The sequence below is a fragment of the Mustela lutreola genome, chromosome 8 (assembly GCF_030435805.1).
Source record: "Mustela lutreola isolate mMusLut2 chromosome 8, mMusLut2.pri, whole genome shotgun sequence".
Taxonomy (NCBI): Eukaryota; Metazoa; Chordata; class Mammalia; order Carnivora; family Mustelidae; genus Mustela; species Mustela lutreola.
In genome coordinates, this window is record NC_081297.1 from 118,455,518 (window position 1) to 118,481,055 (window position 25,538).

Below are 25,538 nucleotides of genomic sequence, written 5' to 3' on the forward strand. Positions count from 1 at the left end.
CAAAACTGATTAAAATCTTTACATTTTGTACAATGAGCTCAGAAGTTGATGGAAAATGTAACTGTTTTTTAATGTAAGATTTTTTTCTTACAGTCTCATGTTGTATGGTCTACTTGTAGCTATAGGTGGTAGCAAAGTAGATAATTATAGTCTAGATTATTCCTTAGGGTTCACAGGGATGACCAGCAAGATTTATTTTCTGGTTTACTTTAAGGAGATAGAAACACAGAAAATTTGTGACATTGACAAATGGGAGGTTTCCTGTCACTGATTATTAAAATAGTAAAACTTGAGATGAGGATTGGGAAGAAAGAAAAATCTTTTCAACACTTGAGCTAAGACCAGAAACATTCAGTATTTACTGACTCCTTTTTTAGACTATCATTCTCTTATAGGTTTTGAGCTTCTTTCCCTTGAGCTGAGAAAGGCTGGCTGGAGTGGAAACAATAATGGCCAACATGGAACTAAGCACTTTAGCAAGAATATAGGGGCTAGTACTTTGGCAAATTGTGGTCATGCGAGTTGTTTTGAGTTGTGGTGCAGAAGAAAGTGATGATGATGATGATGATAACTGACTCATTCAGAGGGCTGTAAACTAAGTTCAGTTTTCCACAAGAAGGTAGAGGGGCACGTGGGTGGCTTAGGTGGCTGAGCATCTGGCTCTGGATTTCTGTTGGAGTCATGAACTTAGGGTCATTGGATTGAGCCCTGTGTCAAGCTCCACTCCACAGGGAGTCTGCTGGAGGTTCTCTCTCTCTCCCCCTTTCTCTGCTCCTCTCCCTGCTCTTGTTCTCTCTCCCTCTAAAATAAATAAATCTTTAAAAAAGAAACTCATGAGGTAGATAAGAATACATTTTGTGATTATTCTCACATTACAAATAAGGACAGTAAAGATCAGATAGATTAAGTGATGTGCCCAGGAACAGTATATACTTGCTATATAGGTATGATAAATGACAGGTTTTCAAATCCCTGACTTTTTATGCATTTGAGTATATGCAAATAGTTTATCAGAAAGACCTAAAAATTAGGTGCTTCCAAATCAAGCTAAATTTGGTGTAAAGAAATGATATTAAAGCATATTAATAATCATATTTCTATCATTAATATGAGAAGATAATACACAGATGATTTTCCCCCAAAGGGATCATGCAAGCATTTATGCATAATTATTAGAATAGTATTAAAGTCTATAATACATTGTCTTAATAAAATTTCCACACATTCTTATATGGGAATAGATCAGGTGAACTGTAATTTGAATTCAGTAATGCCAAATATCAATTTAAGTGGATAAATATGATATGCATAAATATATCAGTTAAATAATATGCTTAAAAGTAATTGTTTTCCTCTTTATGAATTGTTTTTCCTAAGTTTGTTATTAGATTCTAAAATCAGAATGAATGAGTCTGTGATAGATAATCCATTACCAGTTATGTTTCCTTTCATTCAAGCACATATAAAGTTCAACCTTTTCAATACAAGATACCACGTATCATGTTAGACAATGCAAGTTAACTGCAATTTCATATCTAGCCTAACTAGAACAGGGGAAAAAAAACAAAAAACAAAAAACCTTATCAAGGAAGTAAAATAAAAGCACATATCATGTTTGGAAATACTTTCTTGGTGGCTATTATCAAGAAGTTTTAGAATTATCATTAAGTGATGATTTAATCTGTGTTGCCCTAGATGTTACATATTGCTTTTGACTTTCAATGTTTCCTGAAGTTTCACTATCACATGAAATTGTGCTAGAGAGAACGGATTAATAAATTCATTTTCTTGCACCGCTGTTTAGTGCAAGGTAAATGGAAAGTAAATTATATCCATAAAGTGTTAGAATATGACATTAGACATGTGTGCTTATGTAGAAACACAGAAAGAAGGAAGTTGCCTTGTCTGCTTGGAAGTTGATACCTTCAGGAAATGTTCCATAGGTGAGAGGATGGCAGATGGAGTAGGGTAAGGGTGGGGGAGATTCCAAATAGGGGTCCAGCAGAGAGCAGCATGTCTTATAACATTTGTTTTTGAAGTTATTTTTTTTCTCCTTTCTTAAAATCTTACAGCCATCTAAGCAGAAACAGTACACATTAATAAACTACTAAGATATTGACAAATGAAATGAACAGACTGGTTTCAAACTTGTAGTCCATAATAATTTTATTTAAAAGGAAGATAATGAGAAAATATCTTGGGACTTTATGCCCTAAGGGAAATGCTCTTGTCTCATAACTGCCACTTGCAAAAGCTCTCTTTATTTTCCAGGGGCAAAATGATTTGTAAAGTCAAGTATTTTTTCTTCTTAAAAATACTTTCAGATACCCACTAAGTCATTTAGAGATGAATTAAGAGCCAAGAATGGAGAGACATGGTGGAAGGCTGCAGATCTTCTTTTGCCTAGTTGTGATTCTGAACTTAAGAAACCAATAGGAATTAGAGGTTCTCATATTGAAATTGAATCTGAACAGTAAAGCTGGACTTTATATTCAATACTGCAAAGCTTAGGTGCCTGGGTAGCTCAGTCAGTTGAGCTTCAGACTCTAGATTTCAGTTCAGGTCACGGTCTTAAGGGTCTTGGGATTGGATTGAGTCTTGTGTCAGGCTCTGGGCTCAGGAGGGAGTCTGTTTCGAGATTCTCTCTATCTACCCCTCCCCAAACTCTCGTGCCTCAGTGCCCTCTCTCTCAAATAAGAAAGTAAATTATAGAACAAAAATAACAACAACAAAAAAAACCCTCCTCAATTTCCTCCTAAAATTTAATAAAGTCTGACCTTCCTTTTGTCTTCAGACTTGCCTGTGGTTTACCATAGTTTGTGTCGAATTGCAGTTCTTCCACTATTTCCAAATAGACTCAAAATAAATAATATATAATACATACATACTACAAAGTTCAGTTCTCTTTCACACCTTTGAAGTTTATAGATTCAAGAAATATATTAATAGAACCGTATCTAATGTTCAGTTAGAATACATTAGTCTTTGTTTATAGCCACAAGAAGTGGGAACTGAATATCATCCATTCACAAACTGTTTATGCTTATGATGACTATAACATTTACATAGTTTGGAGTTTACAAGCATAAGTGCCAATGAATTTTGGTTTTGGTTTATTCCCATCAGAAAGGTAGAGTTGAGGTGGGTAACTTACAGATTACTGCTATATCAAGAAATTTGAGAAATGAATTTTTTTCTGTATCTTTAAAACTCTTCCTAAATGAAAATGTTCAATATAATTTGTCAATAAATCAGCTCCACATATTCTCTTTTATCTAAGACCTAAAAATGTTCTTGATGTGTATTTATTTATTAGTCTTATATATGTGAAATTTTAACTATGTAAAAATGCATAGAGAAAAACAAAGAACTACAATGACATTAATATTGGTTATATGTGTTTCATACAAATATGAGTGGCTATTACTTCCTTATACTCATCTATACTTCCTAATGTTCTGTAATAGACATATAACACATTTAAAGCAACATATTTGTTTCAAAAAGCAACTAAAATTCTACATATATTTTTAAAAATATGCAAAAAGCATGAAGTAAAAATGCTAGAACGTATTAGTTCTGAAGGCAAAAAATGTGTTCTGAGCTGAGGAATATTTCAATTCTTTCTCTTTTTGTATTTTGTAAAATTACTGTTCACATATTAATTTATGGAAGATACAGTTTTCATTTCTAAAAAGACTCATAACTGTACTTCAGTATCTAAATGGACAACTTAGGCCATAAAATTCTACATCATAGTTCTAGACAGATCATAATTTCAGGTTGACCAGAAGTGCTAATTCAGATATAAGAAGACAAATATCATTAACCATTCTGCAGCCTGCTCTTGATGAAATTGAAATAATCATTTCTATAATTAAATGCTCAAATGGAAAGCCTGTAGGTATCTGTGGCCTAAGGATTCTTATAGCAATAGTATAACTGACATTTGAAAAAATATATTGTAAATCTAAATTTTACTCATTTATTTTGTTATCAGAAATCTTAAAAAATTCTAATATATCAGTTTAATTTTTTTTAATTGCCAGATTCCTAAGGTTAGGATTAAACCTAGTAATATTAACAGTTGTATAACAACATTAGTTCATCTGGTTTACCCTCAAATGAAAATAGAAGCAAAACTTTGTCTTTTCCCTGTGGCTACTGATTTCTTAAAATAGATTGTTAAGTGATTTAAAATAAATAAATAAATTTAAATCTAGATTCATTACTAGTTCCTTAAACATAATTTTTATACTAACCTTTCAGTCTCTCTTCCTTTTCATTCTCCGTGGTAGGAATTACTTTATTGATTAGGAAACTATGGCCTGAGTGCATAATGAAAATCTGTAATGAAAAACTCATTTGAGAAAGAAATTAATAATTTCAACAGTGAAATCCAATTTTCCTATGTTCATTCTTGTAATCTACTTTGCATTATTTCCCATGTGTATCCTGAATATCACCGACTCATGGCATTGTGCAGATAATCGATTAAAATGAAAGAATTGCATAAAATATGTTTCTTCAAGGCTAACCTCCAGCTCTTTTATATTAAAATAATTATATTTCTATATTCAATAGCTTGAATTTAACAGTTTTGCAAATATATTCATTGTTGAGAAATTTATAGAATAATATTTTCATATGTTGTTTCAGGAATTCTATAATTTATTGAAGAAAATAGTCTATTAACTAAGAAACCACTAAAAGAAATCTACATGTTAGGGAAATATATTATATGCTAGACACTGTGCTACAGGACTTTTTACATGCACTATATATGTTAAGTCCTCCTAGGACTTCGATAACTAGATACTACGATATCTATTTTTTAATCAAGAAAAAAGGCCTTAGGGAATGTTTAACAAACTTGTCCAGGTTCACATAATGGTTTAGATTCAAACCAAATATTTTATATATATATTATATAGTATTTTTATAATATACATTATATACATGGTGATAAATTAGAAATACTGCTTATAATACTAAAGATACATTCTGTGGTTGTGATGGCATGTATGTGTTCCTAAATCTTATGTTTTTGCTAACATAAAAATTAAAGAAGAAAAACTAATGCTAAAATAAGCAAGGTAAGTATTCAAATTCCATTCATAAAGAGGGAGATATAAAGAGAAACTGTATCGCTTTCATTGTTTAATTACATAGTAATGCAGGAGTGTAAGAGAAATAGAAGCAGTGAAATTTTCCTCCACCCCAAAGTTGCTATCAGAAATAACCAGTTCCCTCCATAATTTAATTTTTCAGGACTTTTCTACACACACACAGACAGCACACACACATCTACTTAAAATAACACAAATTCACTGAACCACATTATGTGTATTGTTTGTGTCTTTTTGTTTCTTAACATATGTTGGAGATCTTTACGTGTCAGTACAAATAGGGTTCTATATTATTTAAAATTGCTGAATCATCTAATTGCAACATTTATTTGACCCTCACACATACATCTGTAAGTTTTTTTCTAAATATTCTCTGTTACAAAATATACTACAGTGATATAGTGAAAATTCTTATAGCATTGTGTGTGATTTTTGGATATAATCTATGAATGAAAAGCTGGGTTAAAGAGTAGCTACATTTATGATACACACTGCTAACCCTCTTTAACCTTGTAATATTTCCTTGTATACTGAACGTAACAGTATTAGAACTGGTTCTGTGTTTCTTGTCAGCATTTCAAATAGATCTTCCCGCCTCCCAATAAATTTAAGCAGATCTGAGAGATTGCTGTTGACAGCTTAGTTAAATAAGCTTTCTTAGCTCTTCCAATCTGTGTGTTTATAATTCTTCCAGAGCCAGAGACATTACTAAAAAGGACCCTTTCCAATTGAAGTAACAACAATGCATTTAAGTATGGTGCCATTTACTGAGTAGAAGGTGATCTCCATAGAACATATTCATGTTTCCATCTGCATTGAATTTGGTTTCTTAAAATCATTATTAATGAGTTCTCAGTATATTATAAATAAATATGTCCATCTTCTTAAAAATAGTAACAAAGCAGAGCTATCATGAACCATTATTAGGAAACTCTCAGGAAATGGCGGATTTTATCTTTGAAACTACACACCCCACCTCATAAGCAAACTGAACATATAGCATCCTAACAGGAGATGAAGGGGCTGCAAAAAGACCCTTGGCAAGCATTTTCATAGGTATTTTTCTGACTATTGGCTTTGCTGATAATTAAGCATTAAAAGTCTTCTCCTATCTTCCATGTATCCTCAGAAACCATGTCTAGTGACTAAATCGAAATATCCTAGCAACAAGCATTATTTAGAGATAATTAGACATTTTTGTATTTTTCAATACCTTTATTAGATTTTTATTTTGTGAAAATCATAATTTAGAAATCACCTATTTCTCATTTGTACTCCATTGGCTACTCTAATATTTAATTAATTATTTAAACCAAATCATATAGTATATATACTTTATTTCTTGTTGAGAATTTTTGGATGTTTTTCCATAAAATTCATATGGTGAAAAACATTAATCGAGAATATAAGTCTTTAGAGACTACACATTTTAACTATTTCCTAGTCAGTTAAGAATGCTGGCCCAGTAGTAAAATATTCTGGTAAATGGGAAATTATGCATTTCAACAATTAGCCAAAACTTGGAATTTATGTGAATACCTCTTATACTGAAACTATGTTAAACGTAGCAATGTTTTATAATTTGTAAGAGTTTCGAATCTTCCTGTGCTCCATGGCCATCCATAAAGATTTTAGTATAATTTTCCAGAGATTTGACTAATGCTAAAATTCACTTCACTTTGCTAAGCACATCTTTGAAATAACAGTCTCAGACTTTAATGTGCTTATTCATTTTTTTCTTGAAAAATGTTGGATAAGTGCAATAATACTTCATCAACATAAAAATATATGTAGTTAGTAATGGCATATAATCAGTATAATATTTGATTTTATACATTCTCGAGTGACCTAAGATATATAAATTTTCCAGTCCTTAAAAGCAAGTGTATCTAGTCCAGAACCATCAAACACATGCTGTTAAAACTCTTCCATCAAGTGCCATCTCTAAAGAATATCTTATATCCTTCATATCCCTCTGTCACACTCTGCAGTCTTTCCTTAAAACAAATCTGACCATGTCATTCTCAAGCATGAAACATTCCATAATTCCATTTACTGATGGTACAAAGTTCAAATTCTTGTGCATGTCATTAACATCTGTCACTTTCTTTTGCCTTAATAGATGACAATACGCTACCCCAACAACGTGTTCTATGCCTGCTCAAAGACTCTCCACTCCTCCACTGCAGTAGCTCAAATGCTGCTCCTTCTTTGCAACATTGCCTGATTTTCATTCTTCTATGTAGAAGTGATCAGTATTTTTTGAGTCCCTTTGTGTAACTTGTTCATTATATCAGCTTTAACCCCTTTATGGGTGTGATTATTCCTTTATGCAATTTTTCCCTTAATACACTATGGGCTCACTGAAGGCAAAGTATTTACTGAGGAAAATGTATACCTCAGAGATGATCTGGAACATTTTTGAGTGGATTTTTAATAGATGAATTTGCCATTTGAGAACACAGACAAAAACATCTCTTTAATTAAAATTTAAGAAACTGTTAGTGGAGCTTCAAAGAAAATGTTTCTAATTACAAGACACTATTTTATTAATTTGTTTGCTATGTTGTATACAAAAGTGTGGATGGGAGTATGATCTCGAGGGGAGGTTCTGGGAGTTGGGAACAGGATGATTGCATTAAAACAAAAGACCCTGGTGAAGGAAATAAGAGGGAAAAGCCATATTATGGCCATAAACAGGTAGATATGACCTATGATTTCTCATCACACACTGTCATTTATCTATATTTTCACTCTGCATGTAATTATTGAAAATTTTTACTATTGTAGTTTTGATCATTCAAACTGGAGTACCAAGTACTGTGTTTTCAATTTTGTAATTATTGTCTGCAGTATTTAACATAGTCATAGTCATACGCTTAGCACTTTAAAAGACTGAAGTAATTAAAGACAAGAAGTAGTGAAATACCTGATCTTTTTAATGAACAATGGTACAAACGTTAAAAGCTGATCTCCAAGCTTATATATAACCAGCATATTGAGGTTTTAGTAACTGCTGGCTCAGTGTTAAGAATTTTATGTGCTATATAATTCATCTGATCATCAGAGAAAACTTGTGAGATAGACACCATTAATATCTTTGTCATTTTACACATGTGGAAACAAGTTCATTTCTTCAAGATACACAGTCTGGAAGAGATGCAGTGGGGAACTCAGAGGCAGCTGAATTCAAATCCCAGGATCTTAACCACAACATATTCTTCTTTCCCTGAATTTGGGATGAAAGGAGTTTCCTGTTTATTTTAGCATAGAATGGCATATCACAAAAGTTTTATTACGTACATTTTTGAGGTTGGAGATTAATCTGGAAAAGGAAAAATGAGTTAACATGAGAAAAATACGCTTAATAAGTTAGCCCTTAAATCTGGAGACATGGGAAAATCTCTGAGTGAAATCTTGAAAATGGGTTAGTAACAGAGCAACCATTTTACTTGAGGCTCTGTCTTTGGAAACCAAAGAGCTGGAATGGGAAAATAACGAAAATAAAGTCTATTTGTTATTGAACATTATCTCTATTTTTATTGAAATGGCTAGACATTTGAATGAAAATTTTGTCAATACACAGGGGGATAAATTAATTGGATACAAGTCAAAGTTCCAGTAAAAATTAGATTTTTTTCATTTCCCAAGAATTTTAAAAACATTGTGTAAAACCAGTTTGAATAATCCAAAGCTTCAGTATATTATTTTGTTCCATATTTTTGTGAAATGGTACCTACTAAATGGTATAATTACTTTAAAATCATTTTTTGGGATTTAAATTGAAAATATTCATTGTTATATCTAAAAAGATGTCTAAAAGTAAGATCTCTTTACATCATATATCACTTATTTTCAATACAGTCAAATTTGAGTATCAGAATTACATTTCCAGAAGAAATCTTTGTAATCGGTTGAGTTTTTTTATTTGGATAGGATTATGTGAAGAATTACAATTTGTTTGGTGGTATCCATTTCTTTGTGTGTTCATTCATTCTTCATTTATTAACTTGTCACATTTTTTGTGCTTATTGTGTATCTGGATAAAGCAAATATAAATATAATTTTCCCACCAATAAGCTTAAAGTCTTTTAATGGACAGTCTTTTAAATTCTGGTTAAATACCAATGCATGCTCTGCTTAATAATATCTCTGCTTAGCAGAACTATAATTAGAAAAGAAGGGCAATATTGCTCTTACCCAAGGGAACCTGTAACCTCAGTAATTAGACAAACCACTCAAGGTTTGTTCCTTGTATCTATCTGAGAGGTGATAGAGTCAAATAAGAGCAAAGACAGGAAGAAGAAGGGAATTTCCTCATCATACTCGTACTGCAAGTTACTCATGGAGTTCCAAACAGTATTTTCCTCAAAATATGCATTAGGTACTTTCCATAACAAAATTGTTCAGTCCATGTTCAATATACACCAGCATTCTGCTGGGGGTTGGAGACAGAGGAATAACCAAGACAAAATCGTTTCTGCTCTAAGACAGCATACCATCTATAGGAACCAATTTCCAGAGCCCATCATCTCTACCTGGATGTACGGACATCTGTAGCTGAGCATGTTCTAAATCAAATTCATTTCCTGCTCCTCACCTCTCCTCTGCCCACATGTGTTCTTGGATCTATCTTTCTTATTTCGGCTAATGACAAGACAATGCCTCTGCACTGTTGCCTGAGGTAAAAATCTCAGCATCATTCCTAATTCTTCCTCTGCTGTCCTCGCTTATGACTTATGACGCACACGATCCCACATGTAATCAGGTTCTGTCAATTTTATCTCAGAAATGTCCCTGACATTTTTCTGGTATTTTTTTTTTTCTTTTTTTCCTGACTGGCTTCCTCCCTCAAGCGAATGTAAGCTGTGTAGAGCAAGGACTTGATCTCTTTTGTTCACTGCAGTATCCCTTGTTCCTAGAAGAGTTCCTGGCACATAGTAAGCCTTCAGTAAATGTTTGTTAACTGAACTAATGACTACCTATTTCCAAAATAACATAATAACAATAAATATTTTTGGAGGATCATTATTTGCCAGTCACAGACCTATGTCCTTTGTAAAATTTTACATTTAATTTTTTTTAAATTACTCTAGAGTAGATTGGTACAACAGGATTGATTGGACTCAGAACCCCTTGTTTGTAGCCAGAGGGTTTTATCTAACTGTCCTGCTCACACCACTCATTCTTACAGTTCATCTCCCATATTATTATTAACATTACTTTTCTAAAGATTTATTATAATTCTGTTTACCTATTTGAAATCTTTCAATGACATAGCTTCTTGTCATTCCATGTTAGGTATATTACAACTTGGCTACAGCCTATATTTCCACTCTATTTTTCAGAGTTCCATTCCAAGAACCAATATTATAGTTAAAGGCCCTACTTACTTTCCAAATTATGTCATTCACTTTATTACCTGTGCCTTTGTTACTATTGTTTTCATTGCCTGTAATTACTTTCTGCTTGCCTCCTTGATTACCCTCTATTAATCCTTCAAACTCAACTCCGAATCTCCTCCAGCATCTACTTGAAAGAGATAATTTGGAAACCAGATACATCTTAACTTGCATTCTGGATTTCCTACTGATGGCTGTGTGATTTTAGGCAATATTTTAATCCTTAGGTCTTCACTCTAAGTTTGGCACATTAATACTTCATTTCAAGGGTTATTTCCCTGATGACATGAAATAACAAAGGAATTAAAACTGGGTATACATTCAAAAAAAGTTTATCAGATCAATTCCTTATGCTGACATCATCAATTGAATAAACTACTCCTCTTAATTCACATTTCTATGTCAAAACTTGTAGAAATTGTACATATTTAATATAAATCTAACCATGTGCCCGTCAAGTAAATTGCAAATAACTAAATGTTGAATTTATTGATGACTCTAAGAATCATACATAATAATAGTACTCTACACTTTCTTTAGCTAAATATAATTTGTGTAGCTTATTTTTATTGTTCTTTACTGCTAGTAATAAAGAGTTAACTGATTTAGTGCTTATGAAAGCTTTGTACACCTTTTTTATCAATAACACTATACATTTTTATTTGTTCAGCATTGGACTCAAACAATGAATTAAATAGAATGACTTAATAGATTAGAAAGGTCTCCAGCCCTATCATGCCTTATCATAGTTGAAGACAAATATAAATGTCAATGTCAGGTAAAAACAAACAAACAAACAAACAAAAAAAAACAATTAAAAAGTAGGGTGAGTCATGGGAAAGAAGAGTACTCCAAGGCAGTGCATAGCCAACTCAGAGTGTGGGGCTGGATCTGCTATCACATGGGAGAATTATAATGAGAATGTTGCTGATACAATACGAGTTTAGTATGCTTTGTCAGTAGTCTAGTTAAATACGTACAAACTGCTATTCAAATACTTGGGCAGACATCTGGACTGGTAAAACCAGCAGGGTCTTTCACTGTGAAAACACAAAATTTCCTTTCTGCTTCCTGTGGCCATCACAGTTTCTGGCTTTATGAAGTGTCAGGAGCTGAAGCTAAGAGAAAAGGGGAAGGGAAAACTTGCTGAAATGTTTCTTGAAGATTATTGGTTAATTTATTGTTTCTTTGGATTCATATTTTTTTCAGAAAGGAGGGATCTACTTATCTAATTTAAAACCATTGCCCACGATATTAGCAGTAATACTTTATTTACACCAAATATGGAACTTTATAAAACAGCTGTATTGAAATATGATTCATTTTGTTCATTGATGAATGAATGTAAGTCTCATTAACATTAAAAAGAAATGTGAATGCTTCATGATTACAGCATAGAACATGTCTAAGGGTTAATTTTAATTGCATATAACTGTATTTGGATGAGTAGTTTAGAAACAATCATTTAACAAAAATAACCACATTTCTTAATTATAAGTAGCAATTGACTTGGGCAAGCATTTGTTGTGCCTATGATCCTATAAAAAGAGCACTCTAGAAATCTGAGTTAATATTTTCCTATGTTGGAAATATCATCTTTCATGACAACGACTTGCAAAGGAGGGAAGAAGAGAGATGACAGTAGCTATAAGTCATGTGCCACTTTACAGAAAAGGCAAAGAAGGCTCAGGGATCTAAATAATTTGCCACATTCCCACAATTATTAAATTGTAGAATAAAAATTCATATTTAGGTTTGTGCATGTGGAAATCCAGTGCTAATTAATGAGAAAAAGAATGAGAAAAAGTGTGTGGGAACCATTTGTATGATATAAGTGTGTTGTGGTTTGAATATTTGTGTCTACCCCAAACTTATATGCTGAAAATCTAATGCCCAAATTGATGGTATAAGGACCTGGGGTTATGCGGAGGTGATTAGGTAATGAAAGTAAAGTCCTCGTGAATGGACTAGAGCCCTTATAAAAGCCCTGGAGAGCTGACTTGTTCCTTTCATCCTGTAAGGATATGACCTGAAGTTTGCAACCCTGAAAGGGATCCTCACTTGCCCATGCTGGCACTGTGATATTGGACTTCTAGCTTCTGGAACTGTGAGAAATAAATGGCTGTTATTTATGCGCTTTCCAATCTGTGGTATTTTATTATCGCAGAATGGACCAAGACATTGAGTCTGTAGATTGACACAGAGGTTGAAATCGGTATGATTGTGCAATAAAAAAGATGACAGTCTATGGCAGAGATCTTCCTTTGGCTATGTGTATATGAGCTGAGACTTGTAATGTGTCTTAATATTTGGAAGTGTGACTACCTCTACAGACAGTGCCACATAGATAAAGTGCCTTAAATGGAAAAATTTGTTAGTATCAATGATGAAAAGAACACTGGTTGAGAAATCTACTACGCACAAAGCATTGTGGTTTTTTTGTTTGTTTGTTTTTCTTAAGGGTGATTACAACCATTTAATTTTTTTAAAGATTTTGTTTATTTATTTGACAGACAGAGATCACAAGTAGGCAAAGAGGGAGGCAGAGAGAGAGGGGGAAGCAGGGTCCCGGCTGAGCAGAGAGCCCTATGTGGGGCTCAATCCCAGGACTCTGAGATCATGACCTGAGCCGAAGGCAGAGGCTTAACCCACTGCACCACCCAGGTGCCCAGGTTGTTTATTTTTAATAGAAGATTGAAAAGGAAAGACTAAAAATTGATTGGATGTGATACATATTTATATGCTGTTTTCTAATAGAATACTAGTTACATTATAATCTGGAAGAAAACATTTATCTTAACTTGGGTTCAAGTCATACTTTATTTTTTTATTAAATCATGAGAAAAATGACCCTAAAAGTCAAACTAATAATCAGAATATCCAAGCTACAAAGAAATGTGAAGATTATTAATCAAACCATAATTTTATGCAGAAGAAAAAAAAATCAGTGCTAGACTGATTTAACTTGTTACTGACAGGACAAAGACTAGACTGAGGTTTCCTGTCAATGTAATACATTTGAAAGGATTCAAATGTCCTTAGAGTCTAAGATCATAGTGTTTCATGTTAGCCATTAAATTCAAAGTCACTGACCAAGGCATAAAGCATGGATAATCCAATGTGGGAGAAGCAGACCTTTCATGCCACACTTAAGATCAATATTCTAACACTTGATTTACCATAGTCAATGGTTCTCCCCATGTTATAAACATTGTTCTTTCCCTCTTAAGTACCAAAAGTAATTTTTTAAAGTTTAGACATCATGCATGAAATACATGCATTTTAAACTCTAGAATCACACCCTATTTGGTAAGATGTTCTTACATAGGAACTAACGATAACTGAGGGAATTCTCAGGTTCATAGTGGGGTAGACCAAGTAAAATGATGAGCAAGACTGCCTACATGAAATGTATATAGTTATTTCTGTTTCTCTCCCTTTTTTCTCTCTCTCTGCTTTTTGCTGACCTTTTACAGTTTTATTTATTTGAGTTAAATCTGCTTAAGGTGTTCCTACACTTTAATGCATGAGAGCAAAAGACTGCATAAATTTTTAAAGAGAGAGCAAGACAAGATTATGAATATGTGTGAATATCAATATTCATAAATTAATATCAATATGTATGAACATAAATACAAAGTACTATATCAATTGAAACAAGGCCAAAAACCAAGAACTTCATGGCATCATCTGCACTGTTCATTTGATGGAGGTTTCACAATAATAGCCACCTAAGGGAGAATCTGGATTCCAACAGAATTGACTTGGTCCATACAATAGAGAAAAGAAAATTTTAAATGAATATCTAGACTTATTTTTAAATTAGAGTATACAGTAATAAAGGACTTTCATTTCTACATGGTAACAACTGGCTAGACCTAAGTAGTAGCCAATTCCATTAAGATGGAGAATGTTCTCCAGTTTCATGAAATTTTCCCTCCCCCCCCCAATTTGTTATATTTTAATACAGAACAGCATCACTCATTTACCTATATGATTCTAGACCAGCTGAGTATGCAGCATCTGATCCAGAAAGGGACCTCAAGCTGAAAAAGATTGGGGCTGTTTTTATCCTTAATGGTATGGTTATCTTTGAGGTGGAGAGAGATACAGTTCACTTTAAGCATTTTCCATTCTGTTAGAAAAGAGAAATCAGTTATCATATGCGCCTCTCTTGGTTTAATGTCATTAGACCTTTACTCATCTAATCTATTGTATTTTTGATAATCAGACAAAGGCATTCTGATTTCTATATTTGTCTGCCTATAAGGAAGAAATGTGCTCAGATTGTGTATTTTGGTTATTTCTGGTCTTTGCAAAAGTGAATTTTTGATGGCATACCCATGGTATGGTTAGTATTACTTGGCTATAGTGAGAGATTTTGCTGATTATGCATATATATGCATATATGCACATTAATTGTTAAGAAATTATTATAAATTAAGAAATATGCAAAGTTGTCCTTAATTTCAATATCATATGTATTTCATTAAGTATGAACCCATCTCTTAGGCCTGTTACATTTGAGACACTGGTTGCACCCAAGCATTTTCAGGGTAAAGCCAACAACACTAATGAATTTTAGAAGACAGCACTGTTACTTCTATATATATGTCCTTACAGATTTCTGTAATATATACAACAGAGTTAAATCAACTGAAAGTTAGGCAATGAATTACTTTTACCTTATACTTTTGTTCAGAATCTAGGATGCTATGGTTGTTGGGCTAATAAAATGTCATAAATCTTCACCCTTCCTTGTATGTACCCCTTCTTCAATATGACTTTGTAGTGTCTTCCATTAGGAGATGGAATCTGTTTCCTACACCTGAATGCTGTTGACTTTTTATATATTTTGGCAAAAAGAATGCTCTAGAATTGATAGTGTGCAATTCTAAGCTTAAAAATCAATAGGTCCTTCATGCTTCAACTCTCCCTCCTGGGATCCTCATTGCGATAGGACAGGCCCACCCTAGCTTGCTAGAGGTGCAGAAACCATATAGAAAAGGTCACATTTTTAGTTCTGTGGCATTTCTCCATTGTAAGAACAGAAGTTGTTCTTTAAGTAAAAATCACTGTTCTTTGTCCCTCATGACATGATTCCTCTAGCATGTTGTGTATATAAAGCCTTTAATTCCATACAGCATGGGTATGCTTTCACTATTTTTAGTAATACTGCTGAGCCATTCTTTTGCCTTATTTTAAACTTGCAAAATAGGCTTACTCCTTTTCCAATACACAGTCAAGAATACTGATTAATTTTGATTTATCTAATCTGTAAGCAAATATTTACTTCCTGATTTTATTCAAAGCAATAGCTTCTATGGAACATGGAAACATAGAAACTAAGAATTTTAACTAACAGAGTATCCATAAGGTTTTTCACAATTTAGCTTGAGGTTGAAGGTTGAAGAATCTGACTGGAGTTGTGATAATGATGCACTTGGGAAGGTGAAGTTGCTCATAAATTTTATTATACTAAGATTAAAATTAAGACATTTTGAACTGAAAATATCTCACTGCTGTGAATGTTATATAAAGAAATAAAATCAAAAGCAAGAAGATGACTACTCAGCTCCTGAGGAGTCCATGTTGTTCAGAAATATGGCATCACATATCTGCTGTGATGATAGAATTAGGAAGGGTGAAATTTTTCTATAGGCTGGTATTTCATACTACAATACAGCTCCCTAAAATATCTCCCATGAAGCTGGCTAATCCCACTGTATTTGAATAGCATAGCTTGTTCTGCTTTGTATTTTGTTATTAGCACTTTGGGTCAGCCACAGGAACCTGTAGTGGAAATGCAGGAAGTAGAAAATGTAATTAAGGAACCCTAACCCTCAATTTATTAAAAGGAAAAATGAACCACATATGCTACATGTATTTGGGAAAACAGAGATTATTTTGAATTCTAATTGTTACTGGACACCATTGTAAAAAATAAAAATTAAAAAAAAAACAGCTTATGAAATTGAACTTGGTACCGATGGACTGAAATTTGGTTTGAAAATCTCTTCCTCCCTCCCTCAAAAGTTATAAACTGAATGTTTTTGTAATGGCATTTTCACATCTTAAAAAAAAAAACAACAAAACAAAACAAAAAACAGAAAAAGAATATGTGGTATAGTTTAAAGTTAAAAAAAAAAAGATCTTACTTAAAAAAAATAACACATAAACATTATAATGCTATTTTCTACAAATAAATTTGGCTGATTTAAACCAGTATGAAAGTGCCAGGCTCCAAAGGTAGCAAACAGAAATTTTTAAAATGTTTACACCAGTAAGTGTCATCAACAGCTGCTTTATATACATACATCTTCAATCTAAATAAAGAGAAGAAAAGCCTTGTGTACATGTGCTGCCATTTTTAGCTCCCTTTTCCAACAACCATATGGGTAACTTCATTAGAGAGCCTGAATGGGCATTTTATGAACTGCCCACTTGGTTAAACAGTAAGCATTAATGATAATTACAAGAATCTCAAAGGCTATAAGATTAATATTGTGCATTTGGAGAGTCTAAAAGTTTAGAAGAGAAACACAAATTATGCTTTTTATTTTCTGCAAAGGCAGAATCAAACAAAAACCATACTCATTTTCTCTGGTGACAGGGCTTAATAATTTAGCGAGATTAATGTGATAAAGTCCTTGCATCAGAAAAGAGAAAGAACTAACAGAAGCATATCAGAAGATGGAAGAAAAAGGTTGAAGACTACTTAGGAAATTACTTTGAATTAAAGTTTTAGCAGACTTTTTTTTTCTGCTAAGTATTACCTTTTATACACTGCAAAGTGTAAAGAAATATTAGCATCTCTATAGAACCATCTCTATAGAAAATCAATTAACACTTGATTTTCTTCTTCAAGCCAGTATATTGGATCTCTACAGCCAGAGTAAACTTTGATGAAAAGATAAATACAATTAAAACAAAATTATGAGCAACAGAATACACATTCTTCTCTAGTGCACATGGAACATTCTCCAGAATAGATCACATCCTCGGTCCTAAATCAGGACTCAACCGGTATCAAAAGATTGGGATCATTCCCTGCATATTTTCAGACCACAATGCTCTAAAGCTAGAACTCAACCACAAAAAGAAGTTAGAAAAGAACCAAAATACATGGAGACTAAACAGCATCCTCCTAAAGAATGAATGGGTCAACCGGGAAATTAAAGAAGAATTGAAAAAAATCATGGAAACAAATGATAATGAAAATACAACGGTTCAAAATCTGTGGGACACAACAAAGGCAGTCCTGAGAGGAAAATATATAGCGGTACAAGCCTTTCTCAAGAAACAAGAAAGGTCTCAGGTACACAATCTAACCCTACACCTAAAGGAGCTGGAGAAAGAACAAGAAAGAAACCCTAAGCCTAGCAGGAGAAGAGAAATCATAAAGATCAGAGCAGAAATCAATGAAATAGAAACCAAAAAAACAATAAAACAAATCAACGAAATTAGGAGCTGGTTCTTTGAAAGAATTAATAAAATTGATAAACCCCTAGCCCAACTTATCAAAAAGAAAAGAGAAAGGACCCAAATAAATAAAATCATGAATGAAAGATGAGAGATCACAACTAACACCAAAGAAATACAAACTATTATAGGAACATACTATGAGCAACTCTACGGCAATAAATTTGACAATCTGGAAGAAATGGATGCATTCCTAGAAACATATAAACTACCACAACTGAACCAGGAAGAAATAGAAAGCCTGAACAGACCCATAACCAGTAAGGAGATTGAAACAGTCATTAAAAATCTCCAAACAAACAAAAGCCCAGGGCCAGACGGCTTCCCGGGGGAATTCTACCAAACATTTAAAGAAGAACCAATTCCTATTCTCCTGAAACTGTTCCAAAAAATAGAAATGGAAGGAAAACTTCCAAACTCATTTTATGAGGCCAGCATCACCTTGATCCCCAAACCAGACAAGGATCCCATCAAAAAAGAGAGCTATAGACCAATATCCTTGATGAACACAGATACGAAATTTCTCACCAAAATACTAGCCAATAGGATTCAACAGTACATTAAAAGGATTATTCACCACGACCAAGTGGGATTTATTCCAGGGCTGCAAGGTTGGTTCAACATCCGCAAATCAGTCAAAGTGATACAACACATCAATAAAAGAAAGAACAAGAACCATATGATACTCTCAATAGATGCTGAAAAAGCATTTGAAAAAGTACAGCATCCCTTCCTGATCAAAACTCTTCAAAGTGTAGGGACAGAGGGCACATACCTCAATATCATCAAAGCCATCTATGAAAAACCCACCACAAATATCATTCTCAATGGAGAAAAACTGAAAGCTTTTCTGCTAAGGTCAGGAACACGGCAGGGATGTCCATTATCACCACTGCTATTCAACATAGTACTAGAGGTCCTAGCCTCAGCAATCAGACAACAAAAGGAAATTAAAGGCATCCAAATCGGCAAAGAAGAAGTCAAATTATCACTCTTCATAGATGATATGATACTATATGTGGAAAACCCAAAAGACTCCACTCCAAAACTGCTAGAACTTATACAGGAATTCAGTAAAGTGTCAGGATATAAAATCAATGCACAGAAATCAGTTGCATTTCTCTACACCAACAGCAAGACAGAAGAAAGAGAAATTAAGGAGTCAATCCCATTTACAATTGTACCCAAAACCATAAGATACCTAGGAATAAACCTAACCAAAGAGGCACAGAATCTATACTCAGAAAACTATAAAGTACTCATGAAAGAAATTGAGGAAGACACAAAGATATGGAAAAATGTTCCATGTTCCTGGATTGGAAGAATAAATAATGTGAAAATGTCTATGCTACCTAAAGCAATCTACACATTTAATGCAATTCCTATCAAAGTACCATCCATCTTTTTCAAAGAAATGGAACAAATAATTCTAAAATTTATATGGAACCAGAAAAGACCTCGAATAGCCAAAGGGATATTGAAAAAGAAAGCCAACGTTGGTGGCATCACAATTCCGGACTTCAAGCTCTATTACAAAGCTGTCATCATCAAGACAGCATGGTACTGGCACAAAAACAGACACATAGATCAATGGAACAGAATAGAGAGCCCAGAAATAGACCCTCAACTCTACAGTCAACTAATCTTCGACAAAGCAGGAAAGAATGTCCAATGGAAAAAAGACAGCCTCTTCAATAAATGGTGCTGGGAAAATTGGACAGCCACATGCAGAAAAATGAAATTGGACCATTTCCTTACACCACACACGAAAATAGACTCAAAATGGATGAAGGACCTCAATGTGCAAAAGGAATCCATCAAAATCCTTGAGGAGAACACAGGCAGCAACCTCTTCGACCTCAGCCGCAGCAACATCTTCCTAGGAACAACGCAAAAGGCAAGGGAAGCAAGGGCAAAAATGAACTATTGGGATTTCATCAAGATCAAAAGCTTTTGCACAGCAAAGGAAACAGTTAACAAAATCAAAAGACAACTGACAGAATGGGAGAAGATATTTGCAAACGACATATCAGATAAAGGACTAGTGTCCAGAATCTATAAAGAGCTTAGCAAACTCAACACCCAAAGAACAAATAATCCAATCAAGAAATGGGCAGAGGACATGAACCGACATTTCTGCAAAGAAGAAATCCAGATGGCCAACAGACACATGAAAAAGTGCTCCATATCACTCGGCATCAGGGAAATACAAATCAAAACCACAATGCGATATCACCTCACACCAGTCAGAATGGCTAAAATCAACAAGTCAGGAAATGACAGATGCTGGCGAGGATGCGGAGAAAGGGGCACCCTCCTACACTGTTGGTGGGAATGCAAGCTGGTGCAACCTCTCTGGAAAACAGCATGGAGGTTCCTCAAAATGTTGAAAATAGAACTGCCCTATGACCCAGCAATTGCACTACTGGGTATTTACCCTAAAGATACAAACGTAGTGATCCAAAGGGGCACGTGTACTCGAATGTTTAGAGCAGCAATGTCCACAATAGCCAAACTATGGAAAGAACCTAGATGTCCATCAACAGATGAATGGATCAAGAAGATGTGGTATATATACACAATGGAATACTATGCAGCCATCAAAAGAAATGAAATCTTGCCATTTGCGACAACATGGATGGAACTAAAGCGTATCATGCTTAGCGAAATAAGTCAGGCGGAGAAAGACAACTATCATATGATCTCCCTGATATGAGGAAGTGGTGATGCAACATGGGGGCTTAAGTGGGTACGAGAAGAATAAATGAAAGAAGATGGGATTGGGAGGGAGACAAACCATAAGTGACTCTTAATCTCACAAAACAAACTGAGGGTTGCTGGGGGGAGGGGGTTTGGGAGAAGGGGGTGGTATTATGGACATTGGGGAGGGTATGTGCTTTGGTGAGTGCTGTGAAGTGTGTAAACCTGGTGATTCACAGACCTGTACCCCTGGGGATAAAAATACATGTTTATAAAAAATAAAAAATTATATTAAAAAAAACAAAATTATGTATAACACATATGTATATATTTTAAGAATCTTTGATCTGACGTGAAATATATATATCTAGAGACTAATATAAAGGTAAAAGCAGAAACCCTAAGAGGTAAGTAATCTCCAAAGCCAACTTTTAATATAAGAACTTGTAGCAATGATTAGAAAGCTTGATTTTCCCTTTTGACTGCTTCATGAGGAAGAGAGTGGAAAGCATAACTGAAACCCCTCTTTTCCATAAAATGAGAAGTGGACCCTATGGAGAGAGTGATTCTGAAAGGAAATTTTGTCGTTGGTGCTGGCTGGAGAGGAAAAAAAAGAGAATTCATAACGAGTTAGTCCTCATCACAGGTCTGAAATGCAAAACCATTCTATTTGTTCAATTAAAAACTGAAAGCAGAGCCTTTAGCTTAAACGTGGTCTTGACTTGATAGCCTCCTTGCCTCATGCTGGGGATTGGTAAAAACAAGTACTTTAAGAATGGAACTCCAGATCTAGCCTTAAAGAATTCCCTTTGATAATATTCCACATGTGTGCGATTATACTCAAAAATAAAAACACATAGTAAAATAGGATTTTATAACTGAATACAAGCAGAAACAAAAGAGAATACAATCAGAATCACAAAATTAGAGGTTTGGCTTGAACATTAGAAAAGGAAAGAAGAGGCTTAAATCTGTAAAACATGCTAATGGAATTTATTGACACCAAAGTTATAAAAATTAAAAGAATAAAAAGAGATTAATTTAAAAGGAATCACAAATGCAGATTATCGCAGTGAACTGGATATAGATTCAAAGAATGTTGCATTAAGAAACTATGAGATGATTCGAAAAACAATTAAGGGACATAAAGGATAGAGAAAAATGGAAAAGGCCCCTTTAAAGGAGGATAATGCTGGAGTAGTTTAAGAATTGCTGAAAAACATCTATTCTCGAATGCAGGAAGGCCAATAAATCTAAAGTGTGATATTAAAAAATTGAACCGGGGCACCTGGTTGTCTCGGTTGGTTAAGTGACTCACTTCAGCTCAGGTCATGGCCTTGGGGTGGTGGTATCATGCCCTCCGGGTCCTGGTATCATGCCCTGTGTTGGGCTCCCCATTCAGTGGGGAGCTGTCCTTTTACCCCTTGCTCTGCTTTTGTTTTCTCTCTTTCTTTCTCTCAAATAAATAAATAAAACCTTTAAAAAAAAAAACTGTACCTAGACACATCATAACTAGCTTCAGACCACCAAAGATCCAGAGAAGGTTTTAAAAGCAGCTAAGGAAAAATAGCAAATTATATGCACCAGTACAACAACTAGGCAGTTAACTTTCCATTAATAAATAGAATCCAGAAAACCATGGAATAAAATCTTAAATGATGTCAGAAAAATTACTGACAATTTAGACTCACAGCCCAGGAATATTAATTTTCAAGAATAAGAGCAAAATGCAAATATTTTTAGACAAAAAAGGAAAATAACCAGACTTTTGTTCTCTAGAGGAAAACTGAAGAACATACTTCAATCAGAGATATAAAGTGGAAGTTCTGATATGAAGGGATGTTGACAAATAAGTGATAAATATGTGAGTAATTAGGACATAATATTAATTTATAGTACAATAATTTCAACTTTTGAAAAAATAGAGCCAAAATATATAAAATGTTAACACAAAAATCTGGATGACTCATGAGAATTAAAGTATTCTAATATACTTGTATTTTGAGTAAGAGTTAAAGATACTAACCTGTTATGCTGAAAATAAAAAATAAATTAAAAAAAAAAAAAGAAGAAGAAGTCAGATCCTCTAAATTCTTCTATGTAAGTGGGGGAGAGTGACCTTGATACTCTCAAAAACCTGAAACTTTAGTATTTTATGGAGTCCTGTGTTTTATCTTAAAAAAAAAAAATGACGTGGATTTTATATTATATCCCATAATATGGTAATGTTTATTGTAATATAAAAATTCTGAATGAAATTAAAAAAAATAAAGATAGTAACCTGCCTGTGTCTGCATGTGTGTATATACACACTCTGAAAGATACCTTAGTTTTATTAGTTGCATTAGGATATTTTAACTTTGTTCTATGACCTGGATTTTCTTCAAGAATCAATATATTTCCAAGTTTAATCAAAACATCAAGCTACATGCTTTGATAAACTCAAAAATTTCCAATAAACATCCTCTAGGGTTTACTGTGAAAGTAGTATTATTGAAAAAACAGAAATTGCTTTTAATTAATGAGGAAATATCTTCAATTTAGGCATGAGTAGCTACCCCAAAATGATTTGACTTTATGAAATACCTTTGACAATATATGAACTATTTGTAGCTTCTCTGAATTCTACTGTGAATGACAGATACCCAATCTCACCTTAAGAAAGAAGCTGTCAGAATCTGTCCTGTACAGAAAATGTTGATACACTGGAAAAAAGAAAGTCCAGTATTACTAATACAAGCCTCTATTTTATTATTAGTAAAAGTAAAATAAAAAGCATTATAGACAATTTGTTATTTCCCATGCAGTTTCATTATGCATGTATTTATTAAGTTGTCCAAACTAACAGGAAATATACAAATTTTAACATTTCGTATATGTATATCACAGACTATCCCTTTATATGAGGTAAAATTATTTAAAAGTAGTCAAATGTTTGAAGTATATATTATATAATATAAAGATATATACATTTATTTATCTTTTAACATTATCCTTGATATTTTTCATGGCAGTAACTAAATTGGTTATATTTTATAATATTCCATTTAAGCACAGGATTTTTGCCCTTTGGAAGTAACTTCAGTCCATATTACTTAGTTTTCCTTCATCTAAAAAGTACATAGACTACTTTGTTACAAATGTCTATTACTGATTTTTCCATCATATATAAAGACTTAAACAACATTCAAGAGATTGTTTCTGCTACAAAATTATAAATTCATTGCCTGGAACACAGTTTCCTATAGCATATCTGCCATGCCATGTAGCAAGGATATTCAGAAGAAAACTAGCTATAAGAAAATGAGTAACATGGATAGCATAGACATTTTCACAATATTTGTTCTTCCAATCCATGAGCATGGAACATTTTTCCATTTCTTTGTGTCTTCCTCAATTTCTTTCATGAGTATTTTATAGTTTTCTGAGTATAGATTCTTTGCCTCTTTGGTTAGGTTTATTCCTAGGTATCTTATGGTTTTGGGTGCAGTTGTAAATGGGATTGACTCCCATTTTTTTTTTCAAAGAAATGGAACAAATAATCTTAAAATTTATATGGAACCAGAAAAGATCTCGAATAGCCCAAGGAATGTTGAAAAAGAAAGCCAAAGTTGATGGCATCACAATTCCAGACTTCAAGCTCTATTACAAAGCTATCATCATCAAGACAGTATGGTACTGGCACAAAAACAGACACATAGATCAGTGGAACAGAAGAGGGAGCCCAGAAATAGACCCTCAACTTTATGGTCAACTAATCTTCGACAAAGCAGGAAAGAATGCCCAATGGAAAAAAGACAGCCTCTTCAACAAATGGTGATGGGAAAATTGGACAGCCACATGCAGAAAAATGAAATTGGACCATTTCCTTACACCACACATGAAAATAGACTCAAAATGGATGAAGGACCTCAATGTGAGAAAGGAATCCATCAAAATCCTTGAGGAGAACACAGGCAGCAACCTCCTCGACCTCTGCCGAAGCAACTTTTTCCTAGGAACAATGCCAAAGGGAAGGGAAGCAAGGACAAAAATATACTATTGGGACTTCATCAAGATCAAAAGCTTTTGAACAGCAAAGGAAACGTTAACAAAACCAAAAGACAACTGACAGAATGGGAGAAGATATTCGCAAACAACACATCAGATAAAGGGCTAGTATCCAAAATCTATAAAGAGCTTAGCAAACACAACACCCAAAGAACAAATAATCCAATCAAGAAATGGGCAGAGGGGGCGCCTGGGTGGCTCAGTGGGTTAAAGCTTCTGCTTTCAGCTCAGGTCATGATCTCAGGGTCCTGGGATAGAGCCCCACATTAAGCTCTCTGCTCAGCAGGGAGCCTGCTCCCTCCTCCCTCCTCTCTCTCTGCCTGCCTCTCTGCCTACTTGTGATCTCTGTCTGTCAAATAAATAAATAAAATCTTAAAAAAAAAAAAAAAGAAATGGGCAGAGGATATGAACAGACATTTCTGCAAAGAAGACATCTAGGTGACTAACAGACACATGAAAAAGTGCTCCACATCACTGGGCATCAGGGAAATACAAATCAAAACCACAATGAGATACCACCTCATGCCAGTCAGAATGGCTAAAATTAACAAGTCAGGAAATGACAGATGCTGGCAAGGATGTGGAGAAAGGGGAACCCTCCCACACTGTTGGTGAGAATGCAAGCTGGTGCAACCACTCTGGAAAACAGCACGGAGTTTCCTCAAAAAGTTGGAAATAGAGCTACCCTATGCCCCAGCAATTGCAAAGATACAAATGTAGTGATCTGAAGGGGCACGTTCACCGGAATGTTTATAGCAGCAATGTCCACAATAGC

At 34.0% G+C, this 25,538-nt stretch overlaps 1 protein-coding gene across 4 annotated transcripts in view; it reads right to left on the reverse strand.

The window, feature by feature from the left end:
- MGAT4C (MGAT4 family member C) overlaps positions 1-25,538 on the reverse strand; it is a 725,888-nt gene that overhangs the window by 24,603 nt on the left and 675,747 nt on the right. For 2 of the 4 annotated variants that reach the window (XM_059186469.1, XM_059186470.1), the window contains 3 exons: positions 23,369-23,418; positions 8,433-8,454; positions 4,263-4,347 (listed from right to left, as the gene is read on the reverse strand). The gene's annotated coding sequence lies outside the window, so the exon portion shown is untranslated. The remainder of the gene's footprint in view (positions 1-4,262; positions 4,348-8,432; positions 8,455-23,368; positions 23,419-25,538) is intronic. The other 2 variants (XM_059186471.1, XM_059186472.1) reach the window with 1 other exon arrangement.